This window comes from Schistocerca cancellata, chromosome 6 (assembly GCF_023864275.1).
Source record: "Schistocerca cancellata isolate TAMUIC-IGC-003103 chromosome 6, iqSchCanc2.1, whole genome shotgun sequence".
Classification (NCBI taxonomy): domain Eukaryota; kingdom Metazoa; phylum Arthropoda; class Insecta; order Orthoptera; family Acrididae; genus Schistocerca; species Schistocerca cancellata.
In genome coordinates this window covers 620,275,167-620,287,193 of record NC_064631.1, presented here as the reverse complement: position 1 = coordinate 620,287,193, position 12,027 = coordinate 620,275,167, and positions in this window count along the sequence as shown.

Genomic DNA, 12,027 nt, shown 5'->3' with positions numbered 1-12,027 from the left:
CCAGGATCCTTGTCCAGCGTAGTCTTAAACCACCTGTTAGTTGTTTGCGGTATTCAATCAATAACATGTTTAGCACAAATTATGTACGCTCTTTTTACAAAAAATACATATAGTCCGAAGACTCAAATAATGCTAACATTCTCAATCATTTAAATAATCCGACCAGGACTAAACTTCCATTTTGGCGACCCTGCCAAGAACTTCGATTGATGCACCTTCTGTGACTGTCGGATCGTGTTGCGTAGTGTGGTCATTCAATCTGACGTCCCTTGCGCAAAATTTTTAATTGATGGCACCTTCTGTGACCGTCAGTTAGTGGATAGTATTGCCTACTTAAGTTTCTGTTTCACATGTTTGTTGTGACGCACTGTGTGGAGTTGATTCGCGTTGCTGACACCTACACATAGTACTGATACCTAATTATTGTAAGTATGTATTTTCATATTGTGGTTAGGACTTCTGTGTCACTTGATTGTTAGTTTCTGATAGCGAAAGCTGTTGTGCTGATTTGTTAGGATAGAGCGATATTTTCGTTCGTGAGCATGTAGAAGCGTGCTTTCATTTTAATTCGTTGTCAGGAACTAATAATCAGTAGCTGAATGGAGTGTTATTTAGAGTAGAATCTGTGTGGCATAGGAATGTGTAGCTTTTAAATTCGTTTGGGTCAGAATTAGAGGGCATGCTTACAAGAAGCAAGGCACATTTGCAACAGAGTGGAGTAGGTAATTATGTTTTGTTAACCATGGATCTACGTCAGATTATTAGTGGTAACCAGGCAGATATTACACGGGATTGTCATGGAAATGCAGCTGCAGACCGGGCAGAAATGTCGAAGGTATAACCTGCAGAGTATGACGACATGTCTCAGTCGGGTGACGAAAGTGAACGGGAGATCGCAGCAGAACGACATTTAGTCGCTGCCGGTACGAGAAGCACCACCAGTGAGACCCGAATACAAACGAAACGTCACAGAATGGTGGAATCTCGTTCATCTAGCCCTGGAGGTGTTAGCAGTGGATCTCAGTTTGAGGCTCTCATGCAATTCATGCAAGAGGCAGAAAGGAAGAGGCAAGAGGCAGAAAGGAAGAGACAAGAGGCAGAGAAAAAGATACAGGAGGAAGAGGAGGAAAGACAAAAATTATTCATAAGTACGGTCACAGACGTTATTGATCGAGTCAAGAAAGAGATCGTCGAGATCTGAGAAGAGCTATAGAATGTCAAGGGAACGACAGCAGAAACGCGTGAGATCGCGGACCAGTCGAAGCGCGATACCAAAACAGCGCAATTGGTAGCGCAAGTAGGACGAAAGGGTTCATCAGAGGCGAAAGAAAAAGTTAAACTTGGAAGAACTGAGGTGTATAAGACAAAGAAGGCACTTGCAACTCTCCAAAAGCAAGGCAAGAAACGCAGGAAAAAATGCTAATGCCTCGGCGAAACACGTAATAGAACACGCTCCGTCGGTAACACGCAGAAAGGCAGACACCGATCCCGAAACCAATTACACACGTATACAGAGGTCAAGAAAGCTATTATGCAAATCTGAAAAAAAAAATGGCTCTGAGCACTATGCGACTTAACTTCTGAGGTCATCAGTCGCCTAGAACTTAGAACTAAGTAGACCTAACTAACCTAAGGACATCACACACATCCATGCCCGAGACAGGATTCGAACCTGCGACCGTAGTGGTCTCTCGGTTCCAGATTGTAGCGCCGAGAACCGCACGGCCAATCCGTGCAAATCTGACAACACGAGGGATACCAAAAGAGTGTAGGAGGATCATTTGGGCACGGATACATGGAGTCACGCGCTGCGAACGAGAGGGAAAATTTGTACTACGAATGCGTCGAATCTTTCGATCACAATTTTCAAATCTACAAGGAGGCAAACAACGCATTATATCCTAAGACCTGGCTGGCATAATAGGATCACGTGCTACCAGAATGTTGGCCACTGATGTACAAGCACCAGTATATCTGTAGTTTCTTAGAAGGGTCGACTGCAGAGCATATGTGTGGAGATGTGGAGAGTTGTCGCTCCTACCAAGAATTTAAGGACGCATTCCTTAGAACATATTGGTTGCGCGACACACAGGAGAGGATAAAACAGGAGATGATGTTATGAACGGACTTAGAAGCGTCAGGGTTCCGAAGTCCTGTCAAATTCATCGAATCCGTGGTCAAGAAGAACCGCTTCTTGGATCAACCGTACAGTCCCAGGGAAATCATAAGGCACTGCTACATTAAGTTACCGTTACGTTATTACGAACTGTTTTGGTATATGCTTTCACGAGTGCGCTGTGTGAATTCGATTACGTGAATGAAATTCACAACTCGTGGGAAAGAAGTAGAAATAATGACCGTAACTGGCCAGATTTGCCAGAGGCAAATGACGATGGACAAAATGGGGGATAACATCGATCGAATCGAAACAAAAATTCAAATTTCAATGGGAATAACCAGCCATCATGGTAAAATAGAAGAAGACGAGGAAATTATTAAAGGGTACAGTACTGCCCAACATAAAAAAGATGTACAACAACATACTTCGTTGTTCTTGTTAGAACAGCGTTTTTTGTAATATAAGCCAGTTATATTTTATACACCGAAGCCGGATACCAATGTAGGAAAGAAGGGCAATTTGTATGTTTTATTCAGATGTACACTTCCTTAAAAAAGAGCCCTGAATCCCGTTTGGTAATGTTTATGAATTGAATGAATGTCTGGTCGTCTGCTGATCACAGATAGTGAAGGTAGATTCTATAATCAGCTTTGAGACGGTTCTCTGGTAACCTTTGACCGAACCAAAGAGAGGAAGTATACCAGAGCACTAGAGCGCCTGGAATGTGGCTGACCAGAACGATGGCAAGGTACAACCCCATTTCTGAGGAAGCGCGGGATGAATGGATGAGCGGCCATATTTCTGCACTCTGCCGCTGGTTCCTGAGGTGTGAAGACGTGTTTTATGTGTGCTCCAGAAAAACAAATTTAAATGAAAATGGTATACATGTGGAATATCTAAGAGTAGATAAGGTAATAATTTCTCTTTTCAGAAGCTTTTGGTGGGAGGCCCATGTAAGTTATTCGAAAACAGATAGGCAGGTAACTAAAAATTCATGGGGAACATAGGATTCTCTGGAAGTCACAAAGAAACTACGTGTTTTAATTATAGGGCGAAATGCTAGCGTGTGGTAGTATTAAGATGAAATACTTGCGTGTGTAATTCTAAGTTGAAAATAATTAAGATTTCTGTGTACAGAACTTGAATTAGAGGCAAGCACTTCCACATGGTGAGTCAGTGCGATTCTCAACCTGATTATGAGACAATAAAAAAAGTATAAGTGCTTGTCCTAGCATTCAGTTGAGGATCCGTATGTGTGAGATAAATAAGATGCCAAAACTTCCATTCATGTGACGCCAGCTTGATATTCAGATAGTCTGAGAGTGAATTAAGTTGAGTCAGCCATCTATCCGGCAACACCATGTCGGTTGCATTGCACAGGGAGATGTATCCTCCAGAGTTTGTGGTATGGAAATTATTATGTGGGTCAGTGACGTGTGAATCTATGATGACTATTGTTTGATGGGGGAAAAGCAGGATGAGTTGATAACCAAATATTTGGTTTTTGATATGTGTTTTATACTGCCACTGTGATTTATTTTGTGTATTTAATCTGTGTGATTTGCATGGGACAGTTGCGAATTAGTTTCATATGCCGTGGGTCAAGCACGATTTTTTTCTAGTACAACACGAAAGTCAGTAAATTCGTTATGTTGCTAATGAATGAGGTTAAGAGAGAGTGGGAGAGAATGACTTAGCGAAAGATTCCTTACCAATCCAGAAAGTGCACAGTAACAATAAACAGAAACTTTATGAGACCAAAGAATAGTAAAATGCTTATCGTATGTCATGTCCAGGGGGTGGAGAATCCCTTGGTTAAGTATTGTGCTTAAATATAATCCAAGAAATTTGCAACATTAGCGCGAAAGAATTTATTGTAATAAAAGAGGATATATATGAAACAAGTAGTGGTCTTGTTATTTAAGTAGTGGGTAGCAATTTTGTTGAGGTATTTTACCAGAACCTCCATTTTCTTGCTGGGATGTACAAGCTTTGATTAAAATATATACCACAGAATGGAAATATGGTCTTGCCCATGTGAGTAGTGTCACTTTTGCAATATTCATCATTACCGTGGTGAAACTTAAATAAAAATGACTGTATGTGACTCAAAATGATTTACCTGCGAAAGGGAATAACTGTAAAAATATACAATATAGATCGATAGATGCAGAAAAGACATTATTTTTAGTGTATGAGATTATAATGTGTAAGTAATTAAAGGAAGTACTATTACCTTTGTAAGAGTATAAGACACAATGCAATGCTCATTCTTCTGTCTAGTCTGTTTTGTTCTGTTCGTTCTGGTGTTAGGTGGAATAAGGTACGCAAGCTATTGTGCTGCGCTACCAATTTCAAATATTTAATGGCGTAAACTGTGTCCTAGTAGGAATATATTAGTATAAAGTGATCTCCGTGTGTTATTTCAAGAACCTACACCACATTAATCTTATGAAAGGAATATTTAATGAAAATTATTTAGCATGTTTCCAGCTGCTGCGGAGCGAGTAACTGTTAACAATTAGCCTCCATTACGCGGTACATTTAAAAATATTTTTTCACGACACAATGTCTGATAGCAGGAGCGGAAGAAATTATGTTAAAATATTCAGTGAGATTAATTGAAGGAATCCAGTGAAATAATTCTAATAAAACTTGTCTATTTTCTGTGATAGTAATAATTTCAGAGCTGAGTAATACTACGCCATTGCATTTACACTAATTTGTAGGGAGCCTGGCGCTCGGTAAAACCAGATACAATACGTAATTGGCAATCTACGAAATTCATTATTTTGCTTATTATATCTCTTTAGTATTTTTTTTTTTTGAAAGCTAAACGTAAAAACTAACTTCACTAAAAGTCAGTAAAAGATCATGATAAATCAAAGGGCAAATAAATTTACTGGGAGAGTGTTTCCTCTAAATAAATAGTTACATTATTTTTTTAAGAGATATAATAGGTGTAGTGAGTCCGTCAGAAATGTGCACAACCGATGTGTTATCCATTTCGTTGCGTTAAGAAGTAAGGACGAGACTAAATTATAGCTTAACTGAGAGGCACTAGGGCTCAAATTTCAAGCATAGTTGCAGTGGGTATGATAAATCATGAAAATATTTTGATATAATAATAATAGCACTCGATTGGCAGCCCAGTCTTCTAGCAGGCCTGACTACTAGATGTCACAGAATGGGATAGGACCCTCCCAATTATAATCATAACAACAACAGCAACTACCGACGAAACGGAAACTGGAGAGAGCATCTGAACTCGAACCAGGGCCAACAGGATTGTAGGTACCAACAGCAAAGCAATGGCAGTGCATACAACGTTCAATGTCAATAGAATGACAAACGTAGCGAATATGTGGAACTCAGGCCACCTAACCAATCCCAGGGGTCACGCAGAGAAAGTTCAAACAGGAATTGATGCCCAGCCGCTGCGGACTCAGCTCAAAACAACGCCATGGAAACTATCGGAACGAGCGATATTAACCTGTTAGAGTACGAAGGTACAACAGAAGTGCCACAGTAAGAGAAGGTGCAGTATGAAAATAGTCGCCATGGGTGATCTGTTTAACGTAATTTAATGTTGATATTGTGTTTCTTAGCGTAATTTTCCATTTGTTCTATTTTGGTATCATTTTGTTTGTTACTTTCATTAGTTTTCAGCTTGAGTACTTGTTGAACGTGGACAAATGAGTTTGTACTTGTGACATCTTTCCCGCCAACATTCTCTGGCAGGTGGCAGATTGGATTGAAATTCAGTTGCAAATTATATTTCATCAACAATCGGCACTTTTTGTGGCATGCCAAACCAGGCACTTCGCAGTACTGAGTACTCCAAGCAACTGAGTACCGCTGTTCTTTCTTTGGACATCACAACTGTAGTTTGATTTCCACTTCCAGGAGAGCAGGGAGATCTGTCGTAATTTGACCAGAATTGAGCATCGCACTCTGTCATACCATTCTCATAGAAGAGCCTTTACAAGTGTTTTCTTGTACACTGTCCAAGGGGCTTATGGACGTCACTTTATGTTTTCCGTGGTGGCAAGACGTTAAATCGTGCCATAGAGCATGTGCGTCTCTATTTTTGAATGTTTTTCGCATGTTGTTAGTGGTCCACGCTTTGGGCGCGTGTCGACACTAAGACTCAGTGTGTTATGAGCATGGCTGTGTCGATTTTCGGATGTTTTTGGTATGGTGTTAGCGGTCCACGCTTTGGGTGCGTGTTGACGCTAAGACCTGGTGTATAACGAGCCTTCGCCTGTCATGCGATGTTGCCTGTCCCGTGGTGGAATTTTGCCAGCGTCTAGTGAGCGCCGTCGTCGAAATATTGTGCACGAGGAATTAGCACAGACAGGTGCAAGTCATGGTACAGTGAAGAACTCCAGACACGGAAATACGAAGCTGAAACGAAATGATGGACCATGGATGAGACTTATGTTCGAAAAAGTATAAATAAAATCCAGTATGCTTGTTACGTAAAATTAAGACTATACAATCATAAAATGCCATTACAAAGATGTCAGGCAAATCAACAACACCTGAGTGAGTAGACGCGCTTCCTGTCCAGTTCAATATCAGCAGACAACACTGCCGGAAATCCAAAAATAAAAGAGTAGCATATAAGGAATAAAATGCATGAAATTTGACTTCGGTAGTATTAGCAAAGGCATAGGACAGTACAACAAGTTACTATTTAGTATTGGAAGAGGCATGCATATTTGGTGGACGTATAGAGGTAGCGACAGCGTAAAATTAGAGTGCATGACACGAGCAGAACTAACCAAATACTAACAAAATGTACTTCCACATACAAAGTCACCTCACACCACATAGTTTACATACTTACAACCTTAACCGTACCCTGTAGTCATTAAAGTTATTTTTCATATTGTGTTATCACTAATATTAAAAACACACTCCTGGAAATGAAAAAAGAACACATTGACACCGGTGTGTCAGACCCACCATACTTGCTCCGGACACTGCGAGAGGGCTGTACAAGCAATGATCACACGCACGGCACAGCGGACACACCAGGAACCGCGGTGTTGGCCGTCGAATGGCGCTAGCTGCGCAGAATTTGTGCACCGCCGCCGTCAGTGTCAGCCAGTTTGCCGTGGCATACGGAGTTCCATCGCAGTCTTTAACACTGGTAGCATGCCGCGACAGCGTGGACGTGAACCGTATGTGCAGTTGACGGACTTTGAGCGAGGGCGTATAGTGGGCATGCGGGAGGCCGGGTGGACGTACCGCCGAATTGCTCAACACGTGGGGCGTGAGGTCTCCACAGTACATCGATGTTGTCGCCAGTGGTCGGCGGAAGGTGCACGTGCCCGTCGACCTGGGACCGGACCGCAGCGACGCACGGATGCACGCCAAGACCGTAGGAGCCTACGCAGTGCCGTAGGGGACCGCACCGCCACTTGCCAGCAAATTAGGGACACTGTTGCTCCTGGGGTATCGGCGAGGACCATTCGCAACCGTCTCCATGAAGCTGGGCTACGGTCCCGCACACCGTTAGGCCGTCTTCCGCTCACGCCCCAACATCGTGCAGCCCGCCTCCAGTGGTGTCGCGACAGGCGTGAATGGAGGGACGAATGGAGACGTGTCGTCTTCAGCGATGAGAGTCGCTTCTGCCTTGGTGCCAATGATGGTCGTATGCGTGTTTGGCGCCGTGCAGGTGAGCGCCACAATCAGGACTGCATACGACCGAGGCACACAGGGCCAACACCCGGCATCATGGTGTGGGGAGCGATCTCCTACACTGGCCGTACACCACTGGTGATCGTCGAGGGGACACTGAATAGTGCACGGTACATCCAAACCGTCATTGAACCCATCGTTCTACCATTCCTAGACCGGCAAGGGAACTTGCTGTTCCAACAGGACAATGCACGTCCGCATGTATCCCGTGCCACCCAACGTGCTCTAGAAGGTGTAAGTCAACTACCCTGGCCAGCAAGATCTCCAGATCTGTCCCCCATTGAGCATGTTTGGGACTGGATGAAGCGTCGTCTCACGCGGTCTGCACGTCCAGCACGAACGCTGGTCCAACTGAGGCGCCAGGTGGAAATGGCATGGCAAGCCGTTCCACAGGACTACATCCAGCATCTCTGCGATCGTCTCCATGGGAGAATAGCAGCCTGCATTGCTGCGAAAGGTGGATATACACTGTACTAGTGCCGACATTGTGCATGCTCTGTTGCCTGTGTCTATGTGCCTGTGGTTCTGTCAGTGTGATCATGTGATGTATCTGACCCCAGGAATGTGTCAATAAAGTTTCCCCTTCCTGGGACAATGAATTCACGGTGTTCTTATTTCAATTTCCAGGAGTGTATATAGTTTTAAGTAAAATATTTATTTAATTCACCATTATTTCTTTTCTGTACATTGATTACATCGATGTAATGACATTTGTGAGAGAGTATGGCACTTGACCACAACTGAGGAAAGTGCAGAAACTGGAACCAACATGGAAGATGGGACGTCATGGACCACACCAGCCAGAGAAAGGGAAGGGCAGTGGGCAGCTATAATGTGTCAGCTGTAGCAGCCCAGGTGTGGGGAACCATCTGCTGCGACGAGCCACTGCCAGCTGATGCGCTTACGTCATGCAGCCCGGTTATCTACCAGTGAAGGTGGCATGTCTCAGACCAGCACAGTCAGCGGAACGCCTCCACACGCTGGCAACAGCCGCCTAGCAGCCAACGATCCATCAGGTCCCTAATTGAGGGAAAACTGAGTCACATTGTACCACAATCGACCCGCACACCGAGCCTAACTGGCTCAGACTATTGTCAAGAGAGACGTGTCCCATAGGCAAAAGGCAAGCTAATCCAATGTCCCGCAATGGCAGGCATGCATTCCGACGCAAAGGCGAACGGGAAGATTAGGGCTGTCCACGTACTGCTAACACTCAATTGATTTCTACACCAGGGGGCGGATTGCACATCAAATGCGATGCTGTCACACCAATCCCTGACGGCTGACTGTAACCTGACCGGGATGACGCCAAGTGTCCCGCTTTGGTCCATAAGCTGCCAAAATGCCAGTTGCTGCCCTGACACCACATGTTGCCTTCAGACGAGAGGGAGCAACTGAGATGTCTGCCTCCACTACCGCCACATCATGCGCTGAGTGACAAGCAATTCCACTCTGGCACACATTGCTTTTTTTTCAGTCCTAACAGTCATGGTTTGTGCATGTGCGTAAGTGACATGTTCTCAATTCATGTGACACTTTCAATTGTAAAATTTGTTTCCCCAGGGACCCTTGTGGAGAGAGCAACAAGATACCTTTCTGTAATATCATAATGTAAAATTTTTTTGTGTTTTTGTATGTATCAATTGATCTGTCTTGATTGTGAGGGACATTTTCTGCACACTTATTAACGTTCTCGACACTGATTATCTGCCTGTAATTGTTTTCATGCTATACATAATATTCAACTTAGGTAATAAGACAAACAGATTACACATGTGACTTCCTTAATCTTTGAGAATTTTTGAATGTATGTGTTTGATGATTGAGATCAAATGAGTGAATGAGCAGGGGTAAATCAATGAGCAGAGAACAGATCATATTCCAGGACATTTTATATGATTAGGGACATTCGACACCTCTGAACTCAGGATATGGTGTGAATGGGTATATTTCTTCGCTGCAAGGCCTTTTTACCACCTATAAAATGCTTAACGGTAGTCTGTGACGTAGCTATGAACCCTGGGTCTCACGTATTTCATACTACTCACAGCAATGTTTTCATCTATTTTGCTGGTTTGCAGTTTCATGTGAGTGAATGACCCCTGGAATGAATGAGGTCAAGCTAGGATGTGCTTTAGCCATTAGCAATCCAGATTGGCAGAGTTACCTTTTCCATATACATATCGGTTATTAGGGTGAGATTCACCTGCAATTTTCAATGATTTTGGCTGGTTCATATCGCACTAAAGAATACTGAAGTGAGACACTACCCATGCAGACGTCAATGGCAGGTAGAGGGGAGTGAGAGACGGTAAGTTACTCTCTCACCTATTTTTCGTATACAGAAAACTAGTAAAGATTATGTTACAACCTCATGTACCTTGAGCGAGTCTCTAGAAAGTTAACAGCCTGAGCTGACATTGATGGAACCTGGTAGAGCACTAAAAGCATGAGGTATTTTTGTTGTTCTTAGCTCGTAGAAACGGAAAGTTGGGCTTTGATAGCAATTGGTGGAGAGCCCATGCCTTAGTAAATCTTCCCCGACAGGTCCACAGCTGTACAGGGCAGACAGGGCAGCCCCTCATCAAGACATGTCTCCAGCAGAACAACACTGAGCTACCTACCGCGGCGCCAGCCGATACCTTGGCAGGGGACAACGGTCTGAAGGAACACGTCTGCACAGTTGAATGGTAAACTGCGCATTGCGTGCAGAAGCATGCGTAGTAAAAATTTACAAGTTTTTGTGTTCGCTGAAAGTGCAAGTAGGCCAGTAAACCACTCCCCATGGCCGCCTCCATTGTATAAGAAAAATACGGCGTCTGAGACACGTTTGGAGGAAGAATCTTTACTACATCTCATAGCTAGGACTGACAAACTCCAGAGCACAGGCGATTTAGGTAAAGATCATTGAGAGTGTATCTGTAAGCTTGCTGCTGTGGGAAGTAACACAGCTTCAGAAATAATCGTCTCTTCCCCATCTGCAAAAACTTAAAAAGTCCAGTAACCGGTGGTTTCTTTCTTTTCAGAGAGTCGTGCTTCGGTAGCTCAGATGGTAGAGCAATTGCCCGCGAAAGGCGAAGGTCCCGAATTCGAGTATCGGTTGGGCACACAGTTTTAATCTGCCAGGAAGTTTCATATCAGCGCACACTCCACTGCAGAGTGAAAATCTCATCCTGGAAACATCTGTGTACCTCGCAACCGTCACGATCCCCATGTGGTTTCACTTTGCTATCCAGCGCCATCAACTGGCTAGTTTTTGCACTTGCTTTGGTTTCAATGAAACCTCATGTCATTTCAGGCGTTTGCATGTCTTTGTGCTTACATTATTCCATGATTTAGTGCATTTACAAATGTTAACGGTTTTTTGGGTCACCCTGTACTTCCACGAAAATCATGGTTCTAGATTTTGGCGTCCTCAAATCGACGTCTGTAGTATTCGTGAAGAACTAACAGCAAAAGCCCACATCTGAACGGCAGTGCAAAGCAAGCCTCTTCAACGTGATCGCAAGTTTGGGACAGCGAAAAGAAAGTCAAAAGACTAGACAGAATTTACGCAGCGCAAAAGTACGTTGTATTGATACATTCCTCAAGGAATACGGTTTTCAGTGTTACTCTGTTTCCTGGTGCAAGTATAGTGGATTTCGATAAATGAATAACCTATGCACTACAAGAAAGAAGCCCCTGGAAAAATACTCATTTTCCAGCTATAGGTAGAATACTTCTTTTCTAAAGGATATTTAACTGCATATGGTTTAATTGATGTTGTGGTGAAGAAGCCTGTCTTGTTGCCTAATTACAGTGCAGAAATGCCACATACTCCAACACAAATGCCGTACAATGGAAGAATTCCAGTTCCAGACACCCGAATATCCAAGATATACGTAATATAGTTACTAACATTTAGCATGGGTAATGACCATTTTAAGAAGACTTCATGCTAAGACCAATACAGATACTGCAGAGGATGGTGAAAGGGATGGACGGTAGCGATTTTCAGAGTAAATTTGATAGACAAGCCTTGAAGAACATGAGAGTAATATAGAAATTTCCTGAGTACGTTGTATTATGAATATTTGTGGAAATATAGATGTCTCTACCCTCCCCCTATGAACCATGGACCTTGCCGTTGGTGGGGAGGCTTGCGTGCCTCAACGATACAGATAGCCGTACCGCAGGTACAGCCACAACGGAGAGGTATC